We start from the raw sequence: 16,846 nt of genomic DNA, 5'->3' as shown, positions 1-16,846 counted from the left end.
CCGACGCCGACGGCGGAATTTCTGCGATACGAGCTCTTTAACGCTATCGCGTTAAAAGAGCAGTGCTTTCACGCTGGTCACGATACAAAGCAATATCCCTACATGTTTGTTCCTAACGTCCAGTTTGTGTTAACTCGCACGCTGCTCATTTGCATAACGCCACGTTTTCAAATCGGCCGCGTGATAGCCTCGCACGGCTATCAAAAAAAGAAGAAGAGTCTGCCACTGTTTGTATACTGGTTATGAAGATTAAAACACGAGTTCGTGAACCGTGGGCGACGTAGATGATGACTCACATCGTTCGCATCAACCACAAGGTCTAACCACGGAGAACTAGCTTACGTGTGACGGTTATCGTCAATAGCAGTAAACTGCAAAAAAGTGCGATCCCTCCACAGCAGGGGAGCACGGGTAGTGTGCAGCCGCTACACGAGAGCGCAAGCCCAAGTTAAATGCTTAAACACGGGTGAGGCGCTAACCAGCGTGAATCAGTCTGTGTAATAACAGCTAGAGACGTTAACGAGCGAAATCTTTCGTAACACCCCTACAGAGATGTTTTCCGCATACCCAGGGGCCAAATAAGGGGGCGAGCGATTCTCCCGTTGTGCGCTCGGGCAGCCCACTCATTAAAAAATTAACTAAGAACGAGGTTGCGCGTTTATACGGGCAATTGCCCAGAACACGCTAATTGCAGCGTTGACTCGAAGAAGAGAGACGCGTTCTCCCTTGGGCAGGAGAGACCTAATTGAGATTAAGCGGCCTAATGGGGTCGTTTGGTGTTTTGTAAAGAGCGGCTATGTATACAGATGACCCAATGAGGCGCGCCTAATTGAGAATCTAGGTCACGCTGTGACCGATCCTCGAGTCTCGCGTATACGGCTGCTTTGGTTCTGCCGATGTCGCACGTTGAGTCGACGGTGTGCAATACGGCAAGCACGCCACGCTCGAGAAGTGCACAACCATCATATATGACGCAAGAACAATATCAAAGTAACAATCTGACGCCCTCTCCTGGAATCTCTGTCAATAGCGCCGTTCCAAAAAGTCACAAAATGAGAGCGATAGCAAAATTAACCATGTGATGTAAAAATTACGCAAATTAAACGCACTTGTTCGAATCGATGGAAATCCATTTTCTTGCGGCAAGTCGACAGACGCTACGCTACTGCCATCATATGTGCAATGTGTATCATACGTGCATGATGTGTGCAACGCTACGTTTATTCACCGTACTGTAGTGACAACAGTAATGTCAAAACGCACATGTTTATGCACTCACAATTTAAACGCTGCGACGAAATAGGAACAGTATAGTACTATGGTTCACGCGAATGCACACTGCGAGATGCGGTGCAATGATGTCGCGAAAACGATGGTTCTTTAAGCCCGATAACAGCTTACGATTTTTCATTATACAATTTCACGCGATCGGCTTTCAATCCAAGCAATTTAGCTCAGCGAGTCACACAACCTCCAAATTTAACGCGGCCGATGCCCACTTCTAGCGTTCTGCTTTAAAGATGGTAACACGAGGTTATACGACCGAGCCTCAGAGATCACGTGGCATCAACCTGAGAGCAACCAGCAACAAGATGAAGAACGAGCTTGCCTGAACGAAGTAACCTGTACGCAAATCGCACAACCGTTAAGGGCTTGTGTGTCCAGACATGTCCTTTTTTATTTTTGTTCAGACGGGCTTAATGACAACGTACCTATACAATAATCGACTCTTTCAGACAAGTGCATGTTTCCCTCTTTGCACATACAAACCTAACCTTACTCCAAACGACACCAGGCAGAGACATGTTTGTCCTAACGCCCTTTTGACTCGACTGTACTAAAGGCCCCGTCTTCGAAGTGCGGCTGCAATGTTTCGAAAAGTTTCGCTCGAGGACTATTTTTGGGACGTCCGCCGAAGACGTACGCGCGTCGCGATGGACAAGCAAGCGAGGGCAGAGCCAAGAGCAGCGGGTATGCATGGAAGCAAGCGGCAGCCGGCAAGTGTGCTGCCGTGTAACTTATTTTAATGCATGGGCGAAAAAACTCTCAGATGGGTCTTCAGGATCAAGGGGCGATAAAACGTGGCGCAGCCAGCGGACGGAGAGATCAACAAACAACCGAGGCCCAGCCGCGGTTGGCGACCGGGCGCCTCCTCCCACGGCGCGTCGCAGCGACGAAGAAGACCGGACAACGACCGCCGAGGCATCCCGACTCCTCTTGGGGCTCACGCGTTCTCTTCCTGTTTTCCTGCACGGAACGAAGAGGAGGAATAGTTGAGTGGTCGCATATGCTCCTCCACGAGACCCGAAGGTAGGGCATAATGGCTATCTCTCAGTCGGTTCTTATTACCGTATAGCATGTTAATAAAGTGAAAAAAATTTTGTATTGTTATGTGAGAGGAAGGAATGAGGTAATAAAGGCACATTAAAACATAGTCCATGACTCTACAACTAAGGAATAATACACATATAAAACAACACATCCACTACAAATCTAACATACATCTAATACACACCTGGGCCTCGTGCACTTCTCAAGCTACACTTGTAGCTTTTAGCTCGAGGCCCATTTCCTGTATTTCACTGGAATAAACATTCATTCATTCATTCATTCATTCATTCATTCATTCATTCATTCATTCATTCATTCATTCATTCATTCATTCATTCATAGCAGAGCAAACAAAGCAAGTGTAACAACACTTCTTTGTCTTTTAGTACAGGGTGCAGCTTGCACTGCACTTTTCACGTCCTCATTTCATAGTACTACGAAGGCCCCTCGTGGTTTATGTTTGTCGCCTTTGAAGACGCAGTTGCCAAGTCTAATGGGCGCCAACATGCTAAAAAAATTGGGACAAGAATATAACTATATAAGTTTCTAAGAGCTTCGCTGGTATCTTTCTGTATATGGGTATAAATTTTTGAATTTCCGAAGTTAAAAAATTACTAAATTTTTCATTGGAAGGAAAATAAGTTAAGCTTGTTAGATAAGTACTTATTGTGTAAAAAAATAAGGCGCGCAGAGTGAGAAACTGACAGCACAAGCGCCAACATTTGTGTTGGTGTGTTTCTACTCCTGCATCATCAACATAAAATATCTGGGGTTTTACGTCCCGAAACGACCAGATGATTATGAGAGACGCCGTAGAGGAGGGCTGCGGAAATTTCGACCAACTGAGGTTCCTTAACGTGCACCTATATCTAAGTACACGGGCCTCTCCCTCGAAAATGAAGCCGCCGTGGCCGAGATTCGATCCCGCGACCTTGGGGTCAGCAGTCAAGCACCATAACCACTAGACCACCACGGCGGGTCACTCCTGCGTTGTTGTCTACGTACCTTTGTCCTATACGACGAATGAATAAATACGATGTGCATAATATAGCACGATCGGTTACAGGAGGATACAAGGGACGCACACGAGAAGCGTACGGGATCGGATGCTCGCCTACACGCACCAGAAACACGGCCGGAAAGCCCGCAGCGCGAGACACGCCTGCCATGAGGCAAGGTTAACGAGGTGACATGGCTGCCAACGCCAGGTGTAGCTGTCGAGCGCGTTCGTTCGTTATGCGCCCATTGCAGAGCACGCAGAACGGGCCAGAAGAGGGTCGTGTACGTGTGAATATACGTCACCTCTCTCATCTCGTCTCTTACACGTATTACAGCCACCGTTCATGACCGTTTGGTCTATATTACCATATTACTTTATTCTCTCTTCTCAGCATGTTCCTTCGCTCCATTAACGCAAAAACACGGCAGCGCGTAAGGCAGCGCTTAGCCACGTCAGCTAGTTAAGAATTTACCGAAAGCTTGTCCGTTTAGCCACCATATTGCAAATGAAAATTGCGGTCGCTGACCAAGACAAAGGGGATCAGTTTAATCCGAAACGTCAGCTAATCCAGTGGACATAGTGCCGTACGGCACTATGTCCGTTCTGGCTCGGTTAGACACGAAGAAAGAGTGTTGTGCGAGCTGGTAGTACATGAACGACTAAAAAGAGCGCGAAAAAACGTGGTTCAAAACGAATGCTACAGGACATACGCCTTTTCTGCAGCTTTTTTCGTCTTGTCCCACGTTTTATCGCGCTCTTTTTAATCATCATGTGTATATGCTAAGCTATATAGCACCACAAGCCACCATCACGACTCTGGCAGTTACACATACGCCGAGAAATAAAATCCTCTAAAGAATACAAATTTTTCCAGAAACGTTTCTCACCCGCCGTGGTGGCTTAGCAACATTGGTGTAGCGCTGTTAAGCACGAGGTCGCCGGTTCGATTCCCAGCTAAGACATTTCAATGTGTGCGAAATGAACAAAGCACCCGTGAGCACTTAGATTTAAGTGCAGTTTAAAGAACCACAAGTTATCAGAACAAATCCGCAGTCTGCCCCTCTCACCTTACAGTATGCCTCATAATCACATCGTGGTTCTGGCTAAATGAAACCCTAAACTCGGGGTTTTACGCAACAAAACGTAGGAATCATGCAGTGCCTCTGTGATAGAACCGTTGCGTAACTCTCAAGGCACTGATCAACGTTAATGATGCACAAAAACACTGCTGCCTCAAAAGAAACTCGGATTCCATTGTCTCGAAACGTCGGCAACATTGCTGTCACAAAATACCCTCAATTTTTCCTTCAGTTTTTTATTGTTATTTTAGCTAAAGCTCCTAACGGAACACACTGCAGCATAGGAAGTTCAAGTGCCACTTCTTCAGTAAAGAAACTATAGAATCAAGGAATTAAGGAATCAAGAAATTAAGGAATTGAGAAAAATAATACGAACTGTTTACAAAGCCATTCCGTGTACTAGAAAAACTGCGTCGCATGGCAACGTTTAAAGCCTACAGGGCAGCAACCATGAGAGTCCTAATTTATGCGGAGTGCGCTCACAGACCCAAGCAATATTGCTCGCGCCTCGCCGATGCGCCGGGTGTTTCGTTGTATTCTATGTGCGTGGAGGTCGACGCGGCGGTAAAACGTGGTTCTGATCACCACTCATGGGTTGATCATGGCAACAATAGCGTTCTCATCTTTGCGACGCTACCTGAGAATGAATATCCGGCCTTTGACTGCCGCTGGGTCTCGCGTAAGACGATCTCCGTCATGCGTAAATGCAACTTGCGTTGTGCGTATGCGTGGAGGGCTCGGGAAAGAGCTCGTGTGAGTAAGAAGCTCTTGCCGACAAGTATACGATATACCGGGTGTCCCAGCTATCTTTAGTAAGGTTTTAAAAAATACAATATTAGAGACAGGCGAATGAAATCAGTTGCAAATTGCTGGCAGTCACCTTGCGTACTACAGGCAACTTTTTTTTGTTTTTGTAATTAGTTAATTAGTTAATTAGGCTCATTTAACTAAATTGCTAAATATTGACTTTAGGCAAGAAGTGTGTCTTGCAAAGTTCGAGAGCATCTTCAGAAACCCCCATTGCATTATTTGTGATAAAGAAAGTCTCACATATACAATTTTTTCCAAGCTGCAAAGAACGCCCGCGAAATACAAAAAGAACCACGTGACTAGCACCTTCGCGTGCCAGCGAACATGCTGCTCACAGCCGTGGTTTGAGTGAAAGAAGTCAGCTGCGGCCGCGACTCGCCGGCTCCGTTGCAGCGGTAGGCCGACAAGTTAAGGATGGTTTCTTGGCCCGCGCTCGCTACAACTTGCACCGCCACGTAAGAAACCACCGCCCACTTATCGGCCTACCGCTGCAACGGAGACGGGGAGTCGCAGCCGCAGCTGATTTCGTTCGCTCAAACCACGGCTGAGGGCAGCATTCTCGCGGTGCGCGAGTCACGTGGTTCTTTTTGTGTTTCACGGGCTTTCTTGATAGCTGGGAAAAAATGGCATGCGTGAGACTTTCTTTATCACAAATAATGCAATAGGGGTTTCTGAAGACGCTCTCGAACTTTGCAAGTCGCATTTCTTGCCGAAAGTCAATATTTAGCAATTTAGTTAAATAATCCTAATTACAAATTAGTTAATTACCAAACAAAAAACTGTCTGTAGCGCGCAAGCTGACTCTCAGTAATTTGCAACTGATTTCACTGGCCTGCCTCTAATATTGTATTTTTTAACCCTTGGCTAAAGATATATATATATATATATATATATATATATCCACTCGTATATCCACCGCGTACGTATAGCGATGCCTTATACGTTAAGTTTGCAAAACATTACCATTTATACATTAAATAAGCCGCTAGGCCAGTGTTCGCCCCTCTACACTTTGCGCGCTTAGCATTGGGTGAACTCGCTAAGTTGTTTGTTGGTAATGAGTCAGTATCAAGTCGCGTTACCGTGATCTATTATCATGACTAATCACTCACATTATTAAACGGAAGGCTCTAATAAAATAATTGTTGGGGTTCACGTCCCAAACCACGACATGATTATGTGGGATGCCTTAGTGGAGGGCTCCGGAAGTTATGACCGCTCTTTAACGTGCACCTAAGCCCAGGCACAAGGGCCTCTAACATTTCGCCTCCATCGAAATGCGGCCGCCGCGGCCGGGATTCGATCCTGCGACCTTCGGGGTCAGCAGTGGAGCACCATAACCACTAGACCACCGTGGCGGGGAAGCGAAAGACTATTACACCCGCATTCACAAAAATGTTTTACGAGAATGATTCTTAAAAGATGGTTTCGGACAATTCCGAGGCTATACATATCATCGAAGCTGGCTGGAAATTCACGAAAGAAAAGCTTTATAAATTGGGCCTTTACTTAAGTTCCATGAAAGCGTGCACGCACCGTGAAAGTCACCAGTGGTCAAAGACATCTATCTACGGTAAGTGTGACCTTGCTCATAACCAAGATAATGAAACTAACCTGCCCAACTGCAACTAACGCATAACTTCGTTTAGGCTATCATGTAAGGAGGCTTTATTCTGAATAGCCGAACGCATTGGCAAACTCCTGAACGTGAAATTCAACTCAAAGTTTCAATTAAAGCGTAGTAGTGTAATTACCGCTCTAAGCAACTAATCGAAAAGCGAAGCAGGGCAGAGCACTGTCTCTTCGACGATGGGCAGGAGACGCAACGCAGTACGTGGCGAACAGAAACGACAGTCGTTTGAGAAACGCCCGAGCAATAATTGTGTAACGTACCGCAGCACCTGTTCCACAGTTCGCGGCCACCCGCCCGGGCCTTGTAGAAGACCACGACTCCAAACACCATCAGCACCACGGCGAACAAGAGCATGAACAACATGGCACCGCTCTGTGGAAGCTTCCTTTCTCTCAGCTTCGTTCGGGTCGTGTCACGAGCTCGCGAGAACGATGATGATCGCGGCACTCGCGTTTTACCATATCACAACGTCGGTGTTCCGCGCAGTATTAGCGGTATCTGACCGACTTCTACACTGATGAAATTAGAACTGCTGCATCATTTACGCAAGCTCAAATGACATATAGTGCACGCGGCGACTTGATTAGAAACATAGTAATGCAAAAATAACCTTCGAAGGGTGCAATGAACAGATGGCCAGGAAAAGAAGAGGAAGAATAAGAAAGAGAATATGCGCAAGGCCGGGCTTTCGAAATAAAAACAGAGAGAGAGAGAGAAGGACGGCTAAATTCTCCTGGCTTTAAATATTTCATTACTCATAAATGGCAATTCAAATGAGTATATATAGCCACTAGGAATGTTATCCTACAGAAGTTAACATAAAAATACACCCACTATTCGGCCGATCCCCTGCATTGGGTATGAGCCCCCATAGTCAGAGAACAACAACCGAGTTCTTAGTTTGTTGCCGAAATGAAAATATACCTTTATTCAGCGGTCTCTTTTTCTGTGAAGCTGCCTTTGATAACGTACGAACCACGATAAGAAAACTACCTACTACCACAGCAATACACCTGCTTTTGTATTAAGTCTTTCTTTTTTTTTTTGTCTTACTTATGAAGCTCCGGTGTAAGATGACTGACCTCAGTATTTATGCTAAACCGTGGATACGCACTTGTTCTCAAAAGGACAAGTGCCGTAATGGCAAGAAGTCAATGGTGCTCAGCTCCAGTGGCAAATGAAGACGAGGAAGGCTTAAGATGCAGATAAACAATACCGAGAAATACGCAAACACAGCGAACATCGTGAAGAAGCGATGGGATGGTTAGGACGAGTTGGAAAAAATGCGTTGCCCCAGTGGTACGTGCCTGACGGTAGAAGACTGCGAGACATTTACGGTCGTTGCCAACGATGCATGCTAGACGAAAAAGAGCACAGTTGCTCTTTGTAGACTGAGTGGTACGGAATGAAATAAGGTGGCGACGTCAGCAGCATTACATTTATTTCCTCCGAAATTCTCATAGTAACTCGTTCAACACGTGCCTCAAAAGGACGACTGCTTGCTTTCGCAACATCTTTCCCAAGGTATCTGCCATGGTCGAATGACTCGCTTAGATCCTTGTATAAGTGACACGTGGCATGGCTACAAGGAAGAGGTACAAAAGACTTCGCAGCATGTGTGCCAGCAAGTCGTTAAAAAGAGCGAAATTTGTCATATATAAGTCTATGGTCAGGTAGGGAACTTCACGTTCGCGAAAAGGACTTGTACGTGGGCCTCTTACAGGAACTTCAGTGCGAGAACTATAAGCCCCCCAAAAATAGTAACATCTTTAATTCATGCGTGGAAAGTACACAATTAAATATTCACATTGCAGAGAGAAAACGACATTGTTTCGGCTTCTTTTTCCCTTAGCGTTCCCATTCAAGCAAGGTGCGCGTGCTCGTCATAGTAGGCCTTTGCTGAAGGCGTACAGTGAGCCCAGGTACACTATCAACCTGGCTGCTTGCTCACTCTGGCTTGAGCTTGAGTCCGAGCCGCCTTCGCCGCTTGTAGACCATGAGCGAGGCGAGGATGATGCAGAGGATGGTGAGCACCACGAAGCACAAGCCCAGTGCGTGAAAGTCTACTTGGCAGTGGCGACAGGCTCGGCAGCGCATTGCCACTTGCCTCTGTCGGTTCCACTCGACCATGAGCTGGTGGAAGTAGCCCATGAAGGGCTCCATTGCTCGTTCCGTAGGTGGCATCTTGTGCCAGGAATCAGGACTGGAGAGTGGGATGGATCTCTGGAGTAGCGAAACTATCACTTATCTTGGTTCACAAGGCCTCAGAGCTATAGCCGTGAGCTGATGCAAGTCTCTCTTAGCGACGCTGTTGGATTTGGATTGGATTTACTCGACACTGATGATGTCTAAGGCGATTAAAAACCGCAAGAACCAGTCTCGTGATGGTGATAGCACTACCTTTTTTCGTTGAAGTGGGTCGCTGTCATGGCTACCACGTTATCCTGAAAGCCTCTCGCATGATAAGCAGAAAGTAATGTTTGTTGGTCCATCTGTAGCCCGCTTCATTATTCTCAGCTCTTTTAAGTTCAAGCCATAAATCCTGCCTGAGGGTCTGCTATTCATACGTATGATTTTACTCTTTGCAACACGTTCATTTTGTGGGTGTGCCACGACGTGCTAACGCCTATCAACAAATGTCAACACTAACTTTCCTTTTCCTCCGCACTGCGCCCCTGTGCTTAGTTTATATACATAATTTGTGTGTCGCTCCTCATTACTGAGGCACAAAGGCGACACAGAAATTTACAACTCGGATCACGTTTTCAAGGCCGCGATACCGACCGATGGTGTGTTTCAGAGGAGACGGGGGTACGAGCACTGTTTAGCAGAATCGTCGGTGCCGTTTGCAGTCGGCTTCTGAAAAACGACGCAACACAATGCGACACTTAAGGTTTCTCGTTCTTCGGCAAGTACTCTCGTGGCACCCCGCTGCCGGCGTTGAAAGCGTCAAGGGGAGGTGACGCTTGTATACTTCCAGAAACCTTGACAGCATGTGGTCCTGACGGAACCACAGTGTGCCCGTGGAGCACGGCCGTCGAGTACCCGGACTACGTGTCAACCCCCGTGGTGCTTCTTCGTCGTGGTGCCGTACACGCATGCACGCGGAATTCCGTACAGCGCCCGGGGGGGTCCTTCTTTATGAGTCCATTGTTTCGGGCAGGGCCGGTGTCGAGCGGAAGTTGAGGTCGCCCGAAAGGGGGACTTCTTTCGTCGGGCTACACGTGCGGGTTACGATACGCGCCGAGCTCGTCGGGTGAGGGGGTCCCTTGCCGGCAAGGCGACCGCGCGCGTGGGACGAAGAGTCGTCGTCGCCGTAGGAGGATTATCGACGCCAGTGTCTAGGGGAGACGTATGCCGCGCATATTTGCATGCGTGCTGAGCTGAGAACGGAGGTGTTTGTGAGGCTGTGACGGCTCTGTTCGCGCCGAGAGGAGCGGCAAACGCAACGCGCTCGTTTTCTTTATGCTCGGATTAACTAACGGTTCACCAGAGATAACGTAGGGGCCCTGCCTTTTTTCAACCCGCCGCGGTGGTGGTGTAGTGTTTATGGTGCTGGAATCCTTACCCGCAGGTCGCGGGACCGAATCTCGGCTGCCGCGGCCGCATTTAAATGGAGGTGAAATGCTAGATGGCCGTGTACTTAGTTTTAGTTGCACGTCAAAGAACCCCACATGGTCAGAACTTCCGGAGCCCTCCACTACGGCGTCTCTCAACCAAATCGTGATTTTGGGGAGTAAACCCCCAACAATTATTATTACTATCTGTCCTCGTATAATTGTGATGTCAAGGGGGGCTACGGCCGCAAGTTCGTCGGGCAACGAAGCGTCGAAAACGCAAACGCCGTAGAGTGTCAGCAAAAATCTTATCGAGCGACGCTTCGGAGGTTCGTAGTTTCTGAATTGAATGCTTCGAAGCAGGAGTACGCCAGAGAATCTGTGTGACGTCACAAACAAGAAATCTTCGAGGTGCCTTTAAGCTCTATATTTTTGCTCCTTACATGCAATCAATCAATTAAGGGCCAAGTGAGTGTGTTGAAGTCTAACGCATTGAATTTTGCCACCAGACACACCGCGACTATAATGTCGTTGCAGAACAGAGTAGACGACATTGCAACAGACCAAAAATCTGTTCTCCTGGTTCCGCTTTACCTCTATCCCACTCACTACCTCACTCGTTCACTCACTTTCTTACGATCGGTCTCAGCCTGTGGCTCAGTCGGTGGCACACCCACAATGATTTTGAATCCAGAGCCTGCTGTATCCGTCATATATCTTCTTCAACCAACGCAGCTTTTTCTTCTTTTAAATGCGAAGCATTTCTTAGCGAACCTCTGGCACTTTGAGCGTTTCTATCTACGTATCTATCTATCTATCTATCTATCTATCTAGCCGCCTACGTCTGGGTGCCCTCATGATCGCCTCCTTAACTTGGTGTAGACCAAAATTTGCATGGGAGGGTAAGAGGATTTGACGAATATGATTGCCGGGTCATGACATGAATAACGTTAATATCCTGTCGCGTACGTCGTCAAACCCTTTCCACTAGACACGTGTGGCACATACCCGTTTACCACGGGCCGCGGTGTACGGGTATGCGCCACATGTGATTGACAGTTTATATCTACCCAGGAACGGCGAGAACAGACGTTGGTAACTTAAATGCTAGAGCGTTAAGGAAAACCAACATCGGCAGCGTTGACTCAACGAATGAAAATAATAAAAATTAGGATCCCAGCAGGAATCGAACCCAAGCATTCTGCGTGGCAATCAGGTATTCTACCACTGAGCCACGCCAGGTCTATAAACTGGCTTGGAAAAACAGCCTACGCAGGCGTACAACGGTGCAACGTCAATTGTGGTTGTGGTGCTGGCTATCTAATTTACAAGACAGCAATAAACACTACATGATACTCCTACGATGTGTACTCCTACGATACAGGCGTCATATCAGATGAACGTCTGTAGTTCCAGTGTTGGGTACTCTTTTATAGCAGTCTAATAAACATTACATTTGTGTTCCTATGATTTAGGAAGCTATATTGAAGCATTGCTCGACCCCGGAGGAATACATTAACGAATGTTACATATGATATCCACATCACAGCACCGTAAAGTGCACTTCATCCACCAGAACGACGCAGTGTCCTCTTCATTTCTTACGAGGCTGGGCGATGGCCTCATGCTGACCGAGGATGATGCCAGAATAATTGACAGCCGCTTTGTAGACTAGGCTACGTAGGCCGCATACGCCCAGGTAGTCTACGAATACGACAAACACCATCCACTGAAGTTGGTCTACGTAGCACTATCCAGGCCTACCAGCCTCGACGGCCTATACCTCACCAACACGAAGGGTGGCTTCAGGTTCGGACATGTCACCGGCTCTGTCGACAGATAATTTGTCGACGAAATGACCGAGGCATCCACGAATTCCAACAGCTCTACTATACTATATACTTCAGTACAAATGGACCCCTCGTCACCACGATCACGACCGGATCCTATAACAAGTCATGACCGCTGCTGGTGCTCACTGATCATGGTGATGATGCCCTTGTTCAAGAACTGTTAAGAACTTCTTGCACACACGCACACGGGTTCGTGAAACGTGCGTGCGTTTTCGGGACACGTATAAGCACTACATATCAGCTTACCGCTTCTGGTTTTGGTAATACCCACGTTGCCATTGGCAGCGTTACCCAACCGTAAACAACTGGTTATATAACTCATATGCGGCTCTTCAACATATATATGTGTGCGTGTAAAATATATACAAATATTTAGCGTCATTTTGTAACGTGTCGCTCAGTAAAAAAAGTTACGCCACAGTCACCTACTCGCCACATGCTTCGCGTAACATCGACTCCCACGGTACGTGGGATCTGCCGAGTTTTCTTTGTTTTAGTCTTCCCAACGGTGCTCAACTCGAAGATACAAACCGCGATTGTCCTGGCCAACAATTGCAGCCATGGTCGATTAAGGCGGTGATTAACGCTTCTATACAGGTCCTTTGAACACCGCTTTGAGCATGCTTTGGTGAAACCATTTAGCGGCAGTCCTATTCAGCTATGAATGAAAAGAACTTGCGGACCGAAAGGGCGAAGCCCTGAACGCTCTTTCTCGCATCTAGTGCCAACCGTTATTATTATTTTTTATGTCTCGCAGTATTTTGTTTTCTTCACTGCAGCGGGCGCCACTCGTAGCTCCAGATACGAGCCACGAAAATGCATCCCGGAGCAGCTAGCGCTTTGTCGAGGCCGGACGGGGGGCGGCTTCTTGTTTTGGGCCGCGCCTGATAAGAACGCAGGAGGAGCACGCAGCTATGCGGAGCGTGCTCTTTCGAAATGCTTGGCGTCTTCTCGGGCAACACACACTTTTTTTCTTCTTCTTCTTCTTCACGGCGCCTTCTTTTGTTTTCCTCTGTTCGACAGCACAACGCCCCCTTGATTGCTCGTTCTCCACTGCTGGCAAGAAAACAACTTGTTGCGAGCTTATGTACTTTGTGTCGACGATAGAGCGCTTTAAAGGAGCAAACACGTAACGAGTCGTTGGCAAAGCGTCGGAGAGAGCAAAGCGCGAAGGAGAGTTTGTGTTCGCTTAACTCACAGGGACACAATTTTTACATTGAAAACGGAGCGCCGTGATGCATCGTACAGGCCAGTCACCAGCATTCGCATTCATAAAAAAAAAGACGTCTTGCCCTATAGTATTGTGTAATCGTTTTAACTGGGAATGTCGCCGGAGCCAACGCTCCGATAAGTGGACTTGTCTACGTCAAGGCAGCAACGATTTTCCATCAGTTCCAGCCTCTATCGTTCCCTGGGTTGTTTTGTCTTGTTTGGATTCGTGTAGAATTGCTAGAGAAAAATTTTGGCAAATCCCTAATATTGGCATGCCATTACCGAAGGCACTCAGTCGTGGCAAAAGGCGCTTACAAAATAAAATAAAACTTACAGGGAACCTCACTCATTCGCCTGAGACGACTCGAATGCGAAAGCCATCTTCATCTTCTTTTTCTTCTCAGTCGACGACGCATTGATGATTCCCTGTTAAACTGTGCGTGAAACCGTCATATGTGAAACAGTCTCAGAAACTTTGTTGTTGTTGTTGTTGTCGTCGTCGTCGTCGTCGTCGTCGTTGTTGTTGTTGTTGCTGTTGCTGTTGTCGTCGTCGTCGTCGTCGTCGTTGTTGTTGCTGCTGCTGCTGCTGCTGTTGTTGTTGTTGTTGTTGTTGTTGTTGTTGTTGTTGTTGTTGTTGTTGTTGTTGTTGTTGTTGTTGTTGTTGTTGTTGTTGTTGTTGTTGTTGTTGTTGTTACTTCAAGTCAGTAACGTAACCACACGAGACAGCTATGCGGCCGCCATTCGTTGTAAAGTTATGCATCACCGCAACTTTAGTACTTCTTGTATGCATGTAGGCAACCGCACCTATCACGGTGACTGTAGGTATATAAAAACATTGTCTCATTGTTAATTAACGGCTGGCATCTCTTCCGCCATAGTTTTATCGCGAATATCATAGCACGATACATGGTTTCGAGGGTTTTATAAGATCCCGCTTTCTGCATCCTGGAGATTTAAACAGACAAGAAAAATTGCCATTGGCACCGTTACGGCACTTTTGTCTAAGGTCCTTGAATTCTTCGTCCGGCGAGCCTGCGGCCATTACGGGCGGCTCGTTGAATTTAATTTTGCCGGGGAGGCCGAGCCAGAAAAGTGTAGCATTAGAGGCATCGTGTAACGGTAGTTCAGCTGCATTAATCATTCGAAGGAGGAGATAAGAAAGCCACAGCACAAAAAAATATCAATAACAAATATTCAACGAACGTTGCGCCACGAAATCTTCGATGATAGCGGCGGTCACGGTGGCTACGGCGTCGTCCTGGATGGGCGGGGCCGTCGTTTCTTCGGCTTTACGACGCGTGTGCGCGACGAGAAGGCAAGGTCGATAAGTGCCCAAAGGTCGCGATTTCGATGTACGCCGTGCACCAGCAACGAACCCGAGGCACGCGCGTCCCGCAGGTCATCATACATATACCTCGGGATGTTAGACGGCATGCGCGAAAACGATCGTAGAGACGCGCACGGCACGAAGTGGGAAGTTGCGCAAGGTGAATGTATAACCGCGGTAAAAGAGAGAGGGTTATCTTGTCTTGGCGCGCAACCGATACGTCCTTCCTAGCAGACCGGTGGGTCATCCGCTTGGGACTTCTCAAAACAACCTTCGTCGGCCATGAAACGAAATGAGCGGTACACATAGACGAGGGCATAGTGTGCACGGAAAGGATTCTCGGCATAAAATGCATGGATGCGGCCGACGCACGGTCTGGGGTAAGCGTTGACCGGCGAGAGTCACGTCCTGTAGTCGACATGTATCCGCCATGGTGGTCTGGTGTTTATCGTACTCGACTATTGACCCAAAGGTAGCGGTATCGAATCCCGTCCGCGGCGACGCATTTCGATGGAGGCGAAATGTTAGAGACCCGCGTACTTAAATTTGGGTGCACGTTAAATAACACCGGATGGTCAAAGCTTCCGGAGCCCTCCACTACGGCGTCCCTCATAATCATATCGTGGTTTTGGCACGTAAAACCTCCACACTTAGTATTATTATGTGGTCGACATGCCTACACTCTAAAAAAAAGAGCTTGTGAAAAGGGTATCTTTTGTCCCACAACAATAATCGTCATCTATCTCGCTTTCATTTCCTTGCATTATCACCGCGCGACGGTACTTCCAGGTCACGAACGACATGCATGTCATCAGCGTGACATAGCATTCTTGAGAGGAAAGTGGTCAGCGCCCAGTTTTCAAGACAGGAAACGCAAGCAAGCCAGATGGCGATTATTGTTGCGCGACAAAAGACACCCTTTTTACTCGATCTTTTTTTAGAGTGTGGCCCAATGACTGTGGCGGTGATGGTTATTATCATTACGATCGTAATGTTGGCGGTGGAAAGGACGGCGATAGTGGGGAAGGCGCTGGCATAAGTGGTAGTTGTTGCTTCCGTTCGTAACGGTCGGCAAAAGATATCGGACAACCTGCATGGTGGAGAAAATATCACGTCAACATCGTGTTTTTGCCCTCGTGTTTGTGACATGGCCGAAGGCTCGCTTGGCAAAGGAGGCTGCGCGGTCAAGCACAGCTCACAGTACGTAGATTGAAATACGGGAATTGTGTTTTAGGGTCCCATTATCGCGTGGAAGATGCTGTGTGGGGCACTCGTAGTGGTGCGTAAATATTAAACGAGCTCGAGAATAGAATAAAGAGTAACTAATTACGACTCGTTTGGGACTACACTGCCGCGCAGACGATCGAGTGTATTCCAGAATATAATAACATCAACGTTGTCGCGAGACAAAGATTGTATAACCTGCTTGATCACTGAGGCATACCACATCCATAAAGACCAAAAAAACCACTTGATCAGCCATCCAACGATCGCTCCAACAGAAAAAAAAAGAGATATGGTATCTTGGTGAGTGACAAAGGCATTAATTTATGTTATACAGATAGGTCCCTCATATCTAAAATGGTAGAGGATTGGCTGATGGTCACGTGATGTTGAATGTGTTCCCTTGATAACGTGTCTATATATGTGTGTGCGTTTTCAATAAAAATTTAGCTTAGAGTTAGTGCTTGTGCTTTGTGCACTTGTTCTTCCTATTATGTGTGCTTGATGTTGCTCTGTTTGGATTTCCATCACGTCACCATCGATTGTCGATTAACTCGCCCTCGGGTTGCGATCTGCCAGCGTCGCTCGCTAGTGTAGTCCGGTTCCGGCAACAACCGTAGTACCTATAAGCGGGCAAAACCAGTCTGAAGTAATTAGAGTCCCGTTAACTGGGATTTGTTATTTTCATTAATTTCTTGTTTCGTGCGTCAACCTAATACTTTAAGCTCAGCTGCAACGGACACCTATCTTTCTCTCTCTCTCTTTTTCGTTGGCCTATTCATTTGTATTCTCCGAGAAGCTTCGCAAGACCTGGCATAGA

At 47.2% G+C, this 16,846-nt stretch overlaps 1 long non-coding RNA gene across 1 annotated transcript; it reads right to left on the bottom strand.

Annotated features, from left to right (window-relative positions):
• Positions 1-1,972: 1,972 nt before the first annotated feature.
• LOC119387247 (uncharacterized) lies at positions 1,973-7,338 on the bottom strand. Its single transcript, XR_005182467.1, has 2 exons — positions 7,114-7,338; positions 1,973-2,247 (listed from the first exon to the last, which is right to left on the bottom strand). It is a non-coding gene; the product is annotated as an uncharacterized LOC119387247 (long non-coding RNA).
• Between the last annotated feature and the right edge of the window lie 9,508 nt (positions 7,339-16,846).

The sequence above is a fragment of the Rhipicephalus sanguineus genome, chromosome 3, assembly GCF_013339695.2.
Source record: "Rhipicephalus sanguineus isolate Rsan-2018 chromosome 3, BIME_Rsan_1.4, whole genome shotgun sequence".
Taxonomy (NCBI): domain Eukaryota; kingdom Metazoa; phylum Arthropoda; class Arachnida; order Ixodida; family Ixodidae; genus Rhipicephalus; species Rhipicephalus sanguineus.
The sequence above is the reverse complement of the archived record's forward strand: the minus strand, read 5'-3'. Positions and strand labels throughout refer to the sequence as shown.